Source organism: Ursus maritimus, unplaced genomic scaffold (assembly GCF_017311325.1).
Source record: "Ursus maritimus isolate PB19 unplaced genomic scaffold, ASM1731132v1 scaffold_23, whole genome shotgun sequence".
Taxonomy (NCBI): domain Eukaryota; kingdom Metazoa; phylum Chordata; class Mammalia; order Carnivora; family Ursidae; genus Ursus; species Ursus maritimus.
The window spans coordinates 20,102,939-20,112,040 of record NW_024424786.1 but is presented as its reverse complement, the minus strand read 5'-3'; the positions used below and the strand labels follow the sequence as shown (position 1 = coordinate 20,112,040).

Here is a 9,102-nt window from a genome sequence, read left to right as displayed (position 1 = left end):
AGTGTGGCTTTACTGCCCAGGAGCCCACGCCAGAGTCTTTTTCGAAGCTTCAGTTGGGATGTGGGTGTGGAAAGCAAGGTCAGTCCTGGGAGCCCATACCATCTTTTCCTGTTCCTCCGGCTGGGCTCACCAATGCTGATGATGTGGGTCAAAGCCACTAGAGGCCAATCAGGAATTACCCCCTGACGCCTCTGTCAGGCCCCAAGAACCCCATGCCCCTACCGCCTCCTAGAAGTTTCTAGAAACTCTTTACCTGACAGCGTGAACGGGTCATCTTTTTTGCTTTAGGCTGTGGAGGAGGGAAGGACAACTTTTATGTGATTATACTCAGCTGAATCTGAACAGGAATACCATCCAGAAACCCTAAAAAAAGAATCCCCCCCCCCGCCCCGGTGTCTGAGACAAATAAGCAGAACAGCTAAGCCACAGCCTCCTCCCAAGCCTACCTCGTTGGCAGAGGCTGATGGTGGTGCAAGGGCCCTCGCTGTGTGTGTGAACAGGTTGGAGGCCTTTGCCGGTCTGGCTTCCATATGGTGAAAGAGTTTGTGGTCTCTCGTCACCCATCCCAGACGCTGAGCAGAGGTGCAGAAGGTGGGTCTCGCGCACATGGCAGCTCCGCAGGTGAGGCGTGGCCGGCGGGCCAAGGCAGCCACACCCCAGCCAAGCGGAGAGAGACCTGCTTCCACACCACTCCCTGCCAGAGTGTGGGGAGCAGTGCCACCGGGGCCCGCTGGGCCAGCCGCCTGCCCCCCCCCAGGCCACCGCGCAGGGAGTTGGCGCCTGAGTAACGGGCCCGACGCAGCACGCAGAGCCCTCCCTGTGGGGCCAGAGAGGGTGGCGAGGGGGTGGCCTGTGTGCAGGCTCCCCTGGAATCTAGGCCGTCTCGCCCACAGAGATGCCCCCCTGGACGCAGGCCCAGTTACCAAAGACAGATGGCCGTGTCCCCTCCACCAGGGCGCCGCGCCATGCTGACATCTGCGGAAGCACATCTGCTGCTTCCCTCCCCGAGAAGGCTCCCCTAGATCCTCGCCGTGCCCCCCCCCGCCCCGCAACTGCCTAGGTCGCCCCAGTTGGCGGAGCCCGGCCCCGGGGCACTGCTCCTGGGTCGGAAAGTCTCCTGTGAAATGGTTGTCTTTGTATTTATTTTTTTAATCTTTTTTAAAAGATTTTATTTATTTGACAGCACAAGCCAGCGGGGGGTGGGGGTGGGCAAAGGGAGAGCCTGATGCAGGACTCGATCCTAGACCCTGAGATCATGACCTGAGCCAAAAGCAGACGCTTAACTGACTGAGCCACCCAGGCACCCCTGGTCGTCTTTTTATCTGGGAAGTACTTTCTTTTTCTGAAGGCAACCATTTGCCAATGCCCAAGCCAACTCAAGCCTCCAAGAATGAAAGATGAAGTTGGTCCCCATTTCACGAGCTCATTTGCCTGCAGAGAGTTGGGCCAGATGCCCTTGACTTCATGGCACATGGAGCCCTCTGGGAAGAACTCTGGAGCCCCACAGAGAGTTCTGGAGTGAGAGCAGACCCCTGAAAACACAGTCGCAGCAGGAGGGCTTTGCCGCCAGGAGGGAGAAACATGCCACACATTTACAGATTCGAAGACTGCGGTTCTAACGTGGGCCCCTGTGCTGAGGGGTGGGAATGTCAGTGGGCAAAGTCGCTGCCTTTGGAGAGAGCTAGTCTGAAGAGAGAGCGGGCTCGCACACAAATGAAATGATGGCAGAGCGGGTAAGCACTGTGAAGGCGCAGTGCTGGGGGGCAGAACGGAGAGCCGCTTCGGGGTGGGGGACGGCGTGAGCCCGCCGTGTGCCTTACCGAGGACCCTCATGCTAGGGTGACCAGATGTCTGGTTTGTCTGAGACAGTTTGCCGCCCATTGTGATAGGCAGCAGCATTCTGGTTTTCTCTGAAAAGTGGGCCAGTTTGGGTGACAAAAGATATGGTTATTGTGCCTAAAACTCCTCATCCCTAAGATGGGGGACACGGGGAAGTGTTCAGAAAGTGGGGGACCAGGGCCAGCTTCCTCAGCTGGGCGGCAGTGGAATGCTCTGTGTGGGAGCTCGGGGGCTGGGGTACACAGCCAGGGACCTCATCCCGGTTCTGCCAGTTACCGAGGAGCATGATCTGGGGCAAGGCAGTCCGCCTCTCCAGCCCTCAGTTTCCCCATGTGTGGGGGAACTGCTTCGTAACCGGTATGAAACGAGTCAGTAGGTATGAGGGGCTTAAAACAGTGCCAGGTGCTTAGCCCGCTCTAGAAATATTGTTAGTGTTTTTCTGTTATTCCCGCACGCCTTGGGAGCCAAGCCAAGATGCCCCAGTCGTCACCCGATTGACCTCCCATCCCACTGCCCACTTTTAGGCTCCCACGGGGCCTGACGGGCAGACCCTGGGAAGAGGCAGAGAAATTGCTCACAGCTAATGACTTGGTTATATTCTAAATTTATATCCATATGTATATCTGGGCAAGTAGAGGTTTTTTAGGCCTCTAATCCATAGCAGATGAGTTTTAATAAGAAAAGAGTATTTCTCCCACAGCAAGCCCTGAGCTCTGCCTCTGACAGCAGTCCTCTGACCCCACGCAGAGATCCTGCCGTGGGTCAGCTCCAGGTGCTGGGGCAGAGTGGCTGCTGGAGAAGATAGGCCTGGGGGTCAGAGGAGGTGCTTACCCGACTCGGACTCCAAGCTGGGCCAAACCATTCTGGTTTACCAAGCAATTCTAGAAAATTAATTGGCCCAAGATGTGCCGGACTAGAATTGCTTCCTTTGTACTGGGAGTAGCATCTGACTTCAGTGGGACACGGTGGGTTTTTTCCCGCATGGATGGTTTGGCTAATGTTTGAGGCCACAGTGGCTCTCGGAAATCTTAGACAACCGATGGGAAGGCCTCAGAGCTGGCCTGGTAGAGCTGACCTTGACCTTCCCAGAGGCGTGTTTGCCTACAGAGCTGTTGTTCGATCGGGCAAAGCTTGGCCCCTTTGCTGGTTCCTGATGCTGCCACTCTATAGCCCTAGCCCAGACAGCATGGGGGGAGGGGCACGGGAGCTAGGAGGGGGTGATGCAGCAGGGAGATGGCCCCGTGCAACCCCAGTGCTTGGCAGTGGCCCCACCTGAAGGTAGGGCTGAGGGTGGGGGACCGTCTGGCTGGCCGCCGTGAGCTTCCTCTCCTGAACTAAGCGTGCTCACAGGCGGGGTGGCTGAGCTTCCTGGGGAAGGGGGCACTCTTCGTAGGGAGCAAGCAAGCCGAAGGCGGCACGGACCTCCCCAGACCCTTCCAGCCCCCGGAGCCCTCTGTGCTCCCTGCCAAGGCTGGAAGTGAAGAAACCGCAGCCTGGTTTTCCCAGGGCTGAACTCAGGCCAGGTCTCCAGGTCCTGCCCAGCCGGGGGGCACGTCCAGGGCCTGCTTGCGTGCTCAAACCTGGCTCCTCGTGGGTGGGCACAGAGGGGTGGGACCTGCCGGGGGAGGACAGAGGGCTTGGGGCACACAGCCTCCAGTTACAGGCCTGTGCCCCTCTGCCAACCTGCCCCTCTCCCCGAGGCCGCTGCCCACCTCGAGGAAGAACAGAGCCTGCTTTGAGCTGGAAATTAGAGTCGTTTCCTGTTCCATGTTGTTAAGACACTGCTTATAGGGCTGTAATCCCAATAAATCATAAGCTTGCTGAGTGGGGCTGGGTTTATTTTTTTTTCCAGGCTGCAGGGACCTCTTAAAACCAAGGCCTTAAGAAGTTCATTCTCTTTCATTTTTTTTTTTAAGGGGGAAAAATGGCTTTTGCAGGCCTGGTCCTGTCGAAGGGCCTTATGAGACCCGTGGCTTGATATGGTTAACTTAGAGACACGAGGAGAAACTGAGTCATGACGTGTGGGGCCGGTCTCCCTGGTGCTTCGGAACTGGCTCCGTGACCTTGGGTGGAGCGCTTGCCCCAGGGGGTTTCCGTTTCCTCCCCAGCAAATAGGAGTCGGTCAGGCAGCGCCCGCCTCTTCACGCGGCAGGCCCGTTTCCACTGGTGCAGCTCCCAGCCGGTCCCACGTGGCCGTGGCCGCTGTTTGGCGCACACACGGACAATGCTGCCGGTCGGTGGTCCTTCTAAGCGTCTTGGTTTGTCACAGCAGCAGCCCCACCCGGTGTGCTGGTGTGCACAGCGTGATGGTTTTTGGGTTCGGCCACCGGCAGCATTTGGGGCGTGCAGGGGGTGCAGGTCCCTGGACATAATTCCGTGCCCACCTCCCCACCACATCACATGTTGGTGAGTCCGTGTTCCTTGTCGTTGTCCCTTCCCATGTGCAAGGTCCCGCAACCGCCAAGGCCGAGAGCCTGTGCTGCCAGAAACAGCTTCCAGATCACACTCAACATAGTGGTTGCGTTTGTTCTGTCTGTTTTATGAGCTGGGATGGAGTGGATGATGGGCAGTTTGCTGGCAGGCTTTTGCAATCTTTACATGTTTATACTTGCTGCAGGGCCGGGGAGGGGAGAGTCGGCTCCGCTTGAAGAGCTAGAGTTGAGGCATTTAATAGGACCAGATTCCTATAGCCTATTTTGCTTTATGTGTTTTCTCTATCAACAGATACTAACATAGTAATAATAGTTCACCTTTATTGAGAACTTGCCGTGTGCCAAATGCTGGGCTAAGCACTTCCATACGTACTTCTCGCGAGGTGGTCCTTTTATTTATACCTGTCTCACGGATGGGACGACTGAGGCTGCGGGTGCACAGGATCACAACTGAGTTTGTGGCAGTAGCACTGGAAGACTCCCTCCTGAGCCCACACTCTTGATCACTGCAGAGCAGATACAGCCATTGTCACGTGGGGTCTGTGGAATAGCAGCAGAAGAGGTTCTCACAGTGGAAAATATCCAGAAGCCACTGACTTACCCCTTCTTTAAGAGAACAACAGGCCCAGAGTGTAATGATCTGCCCCAGGTTATGGAGCCGGTTCACTTGCTTCCAGGACACTGGGGCTTTCTTGCAGTGAGGGTGCTGCAGGGAATGGGGTAGGAGCCTCAGTTTGCTGGGCTGGGAGGGCGCATGTAAATCATACGGTATTCTAGAACCGGCCAGACCGTGTGCCACCAGAGGCAGAAGCCCAGCCCCACACTCAGCCCCAGTACAGCCTTGTCTTGAGGTAGTGATTCTCAAAGTATGGTTAGGAGTCTACAGGGTCAGAATTATTTTCCTAAGAATAAGGTGTTATTTGCCTTTTCACTTTCATCTTCTCACATGTGTCCAGGGGAGCTTTCCAGAGGCCATGTGACAGGTGATGACAGTATCACTGAAGGTTGATGGGGGGTGCAAACTTGCATATTCACATGTTTTAACATTTTCTGAACTTATTTATTTGAGAGAGAGAGAGCACGTGGGGGAAGGGTCAGAGGCAGAAGGAGAAGCAAGCTCCCTGCAGGGAGCCTGACTCGGGTCTCGGTCCCAGGACCGAGATCATGACCTGAGCTGAAGGCAGATAGCTAACTGACTGAGCCACCCAGGCACCCCTAACATTTTCTGTTTTGATTTCTGATACAGTAAATAGCCATAGAATAACACACTTAAACAAAACCTCTTTGGAGGCCTCAATAATCTGAAAGTGTACAAAGGGGATCCTGAGACCAAAACACTCCAGAACCGCTAGTCAGAGATATTGGACCCAGCAAGGGGGAGTGTCGGCGGCAGAGGGGCTGACCAAAGGGGGTTCCTTCAGCTGTGCCCCCTCCCCCTCTGGCACAGCAGATACCTGCCCTGGCAGTGAAAGGCTTGTAGCCAAGCTCAGCCTAGAGGAACGGCCAGAAGAGAGAAACCGCCTTTTTTCTTTGGAAGGGGACAAGCAGGAGACCCTGGGGTCAGTGCAGAGGTCCGCCATCCCCAGCCTTGCTCCTCTGGAGCCCTCTCGCCGGGCGGGTAGGAGGCAGCCGTGGCCAGTATGGATGGGAATTTTTATGGGGATTTTCCAGAACGTCCAGGAATACAGGCCAGCTTCTCAGCATGTCCAGTGGGCTAGATGAAATTACCAGAAAGGAAGTAGTAGCCTGGAACCCACAGGCCAAGGGAAGGATGTTACTGAGAAAGTCCATGAATTGCTTGTAATTTTGTCTTCCCATGGCTCACAGAGGAAGGCCAGGGAAAAAGGCCTGAAGAGGTCCGTGTGGGGGCTGGCACTGCCTTGTTGGTGGACAGGTGGACGCCAACCACGACCCCAGAGGCAGATGGACACTCTTAACCCTGGAGGATTTCTGTATGTTGAGAATATCTAGTCAGCGTTCAATTCAGGAAATGGAAACCACTCTAAGTATTTTAAGCAGGAAGGGATTTAATGCAGGGAATTAGATGCCAATAGAATCACTGGAAGAGCTCAAGGAGCAGGTTGCAAGGCCGAGCCTCCAAGGATGCTACCAGACTCCTCCAGCCGGGGGGCTGCTCCCTCTGAGACATCTCCTGGAAATGCAATCCCGGATTGAAGCCGGAATCGAGACGTCTTTGTCGTTGCTTTCTGTAGCACTACCACTGCCTCTGAAGCAGTCAGGAAGGCAGAAAATGGACACTGGAAGGGTAAGAAAAGAAAAACAGACCTCGTGTCTCATGACCTGGCTTGCTAGCAGGAACAGGCAAAGGGGGCACAAAGGTGGGCTCAGTCTCACACCTATTTACCAGATCTGCAGCTGCATCTTAATGGCGAAACCTAATTTGCCTCCAGAGCTCCAGCTGCAAAGGAATCTGGGAAATGTAGTTTTCAACGTTTTATGTCTCCAACAAAGATGAGATGATGGAGGCTGAATGAGCCAATCCCTAGTACCTGTCCACCAAGGTTATCGACACTGTATTTTTTCATGTGCCGAGTTCTAAGAGGCCCGGAGCATAATGAATCACAACACCATCTGATTAGACTTGGTGATTCCCCAAGTTCCCTCTTGGATTTCCCCTAGTGCAGCTGGGAGATGCTGCTTAGAGCTTCAGTGTCCATACTTGGCACTTGGTCTTGGCTGTTGGCCACAACAGGGAAGAGTGCCTGGCAAATCCACCAACGATCTTTTCATTTACACTTCAATCCCAATGCTGGTGGTTTAGATAAAGCCTTCCCCTTGGATCAGAAGGACTGATATATATATAGAAATATGTGTCTGAGCTCGCCTTCTAGCTTTGCAATGTCAGAATTGGAAAATCCAAGACTATTTGGGGAGAATTCAAATGGGTATTTATAATCAAAGCTCTGTATACAGAAGAGGAGTTCACAAATGGCTTGTTTTTCCTTCCTACATTCTGTAAGCTCCCCCCATAGAGTCCTGGCTTTCCCACTCTAGCACGTCAGCACCATGCCCTTGAAAATTGTACGCCATTCTTTTCTGGGAAGAAACAGGAGTTGGGGGGGCGCCTGGGTGGCTTAGTCGTTAAGTGTCTGCCTTCGGCTCAGGGCGTGATCCCAGAGTTCTGGGATCGAGCCCCACGTCAGGCTCCTCCGCTATGAGCCTGCTTCTTCCTCTCCCACTCCCCCTGCTTGTGTTCCCTCTCTCGCTGGCTGTCTCTCTCTCTGTCAAATAAATAAATAAAATCTTAAGGAAAAAAAAAAAAAGGAGTTGGTCCAGAAGTGAAAACTTAGATATATCATAACAAGTTCCTGATGTTCAACCATACTTTTAGTCATTCGGCCAGTGTTTATTGAGGACCTGTTGTGTTCAGGCCCCATGCTGGGCATACTTGGGAGTACGCAGTCATGAGCAGGCCATCGTTCCTGTTCTGAGGCACAGTGGGTCTAGTCAGGAAGATGAGACACATTTTTGGTGGAAGAGCAAGTTCTAAGGGATCCTGGAGCGGGAAGAGATTATTTTCTTTGGGGAGAGAGGATCTGGGAGGACTTCTGGAAAGAGAAGGTATTGGAACTGAGCCTTGAAGGATAAATAGGATCTGGATGGGCAGAGGTGGGAGCAAGGTCATTCTCTGGAGGAGGGAGGGAGGGCAGGGTGGGCTTGAGAACCACGGGGGCCTGGTGGTCTGGTGTGTCCTGGTGAAGGAGATCGCCAGGACTGGAAATGGGGTGAGGTCCAGGGCACTCTTGAAGGCCAAGACCAGCCAGGCTTCCCCCACCCGTGACTCTTCCTCATCACTCTGATTGGTACACTTGGACCCAGATAGGTTTTGGAGCCTATCGATGGAGCCAGAACATCAGAATTACTTCCAAATGAACCACCTTCAAGATCACATCTGTTTAGTTTGTTCAAAACTAAAAGCATCCTTTCCCTCAAGGAGAGAAGCTCTTAAAGTTCTGACGATTTCCTAAGTGTTTGGAAATCTGAGACAAGTGATCTGAGGGTCTCTCGTTGGTTCCAGTTGACTGACTTAGTGACTGAAGAGAGAGAACAGAGATCCTTTTCCTGGTCACAGTACCTCTCTGCATGTCTAGGGGCAACATGGCGGTGACAGCAGACGCCTAATGCTCGAGGAGCACAGGGCGTCAGAGGGAGTGGGGTGTGGAGGAGTGGCAGGCATCAGGAGGGCGGGGAACACACACAGGAATGGGAGGCAGACTCGGTCTGTCCTTAGAGACAACAGCCACAAGGGGCAGGGTGCCAGGGCTGCCTCATCCTTGTGACCGGGCAAGGAAAGTTCTGGGCAGAGCAGGCTGGTTGTCCATTGAGTCACACAGCCAAAGACTGGCCGTCAGGGCCTCCCCCAGCACTGAGATGGGTTGGACTGAGGTGGTCTCCCAAGATCTTCACGGTGGAAGACTTGCCAGAACTGATAGAGGACAGGAGAAAAGCCTCTCTCAATAGTGGACGGACCCCGCCTCCCCAGTTGTACCCCAGATCAGGCGGAATGGGGGTGGGAGGGCCTGGGGCAGGGAAAGGACGGCCCCTGAGCAACTGTGCTGGCGGTATTGCTCAATGCTGGTGGGCGCTAGTCACATTCCGTGTGAATGGCGCCCCCTGGTGACACATGGACTACCCTGTGAACGGTGCCCCCTGGAGCTGGCAACTCAGAGGCCTTCCCACGCAGAGTCTCTCCCTGCTTCCCCCTAGTGCCCCATGTCGCTGTGGCCCTGGATTTTTAGTGTTAGGCCCGGAGACCACTGGTCCCTGTAGGACGTGGAGCGCCAACCTGAGGCGGCTCTGGCCGGCCACA

At 54.4% G+C, this 9,102-nt stretch overlaps 1 protein-coding gene across 1 annotated transcript in view; it reads left to right on the top strand.

Annotated features, from left to right (window-relative positions):
• ABTB2 (ankyrin repeat and BTB domain containing 2) overlaps nucleotides 1-9,102 on the top strand; it is a 176,454-nt gene that overhangs the window by 146,766 nt on the left and 20,586 nt on the right. The gene's annotated exons all lie outside the window — the stretch shown is intronic.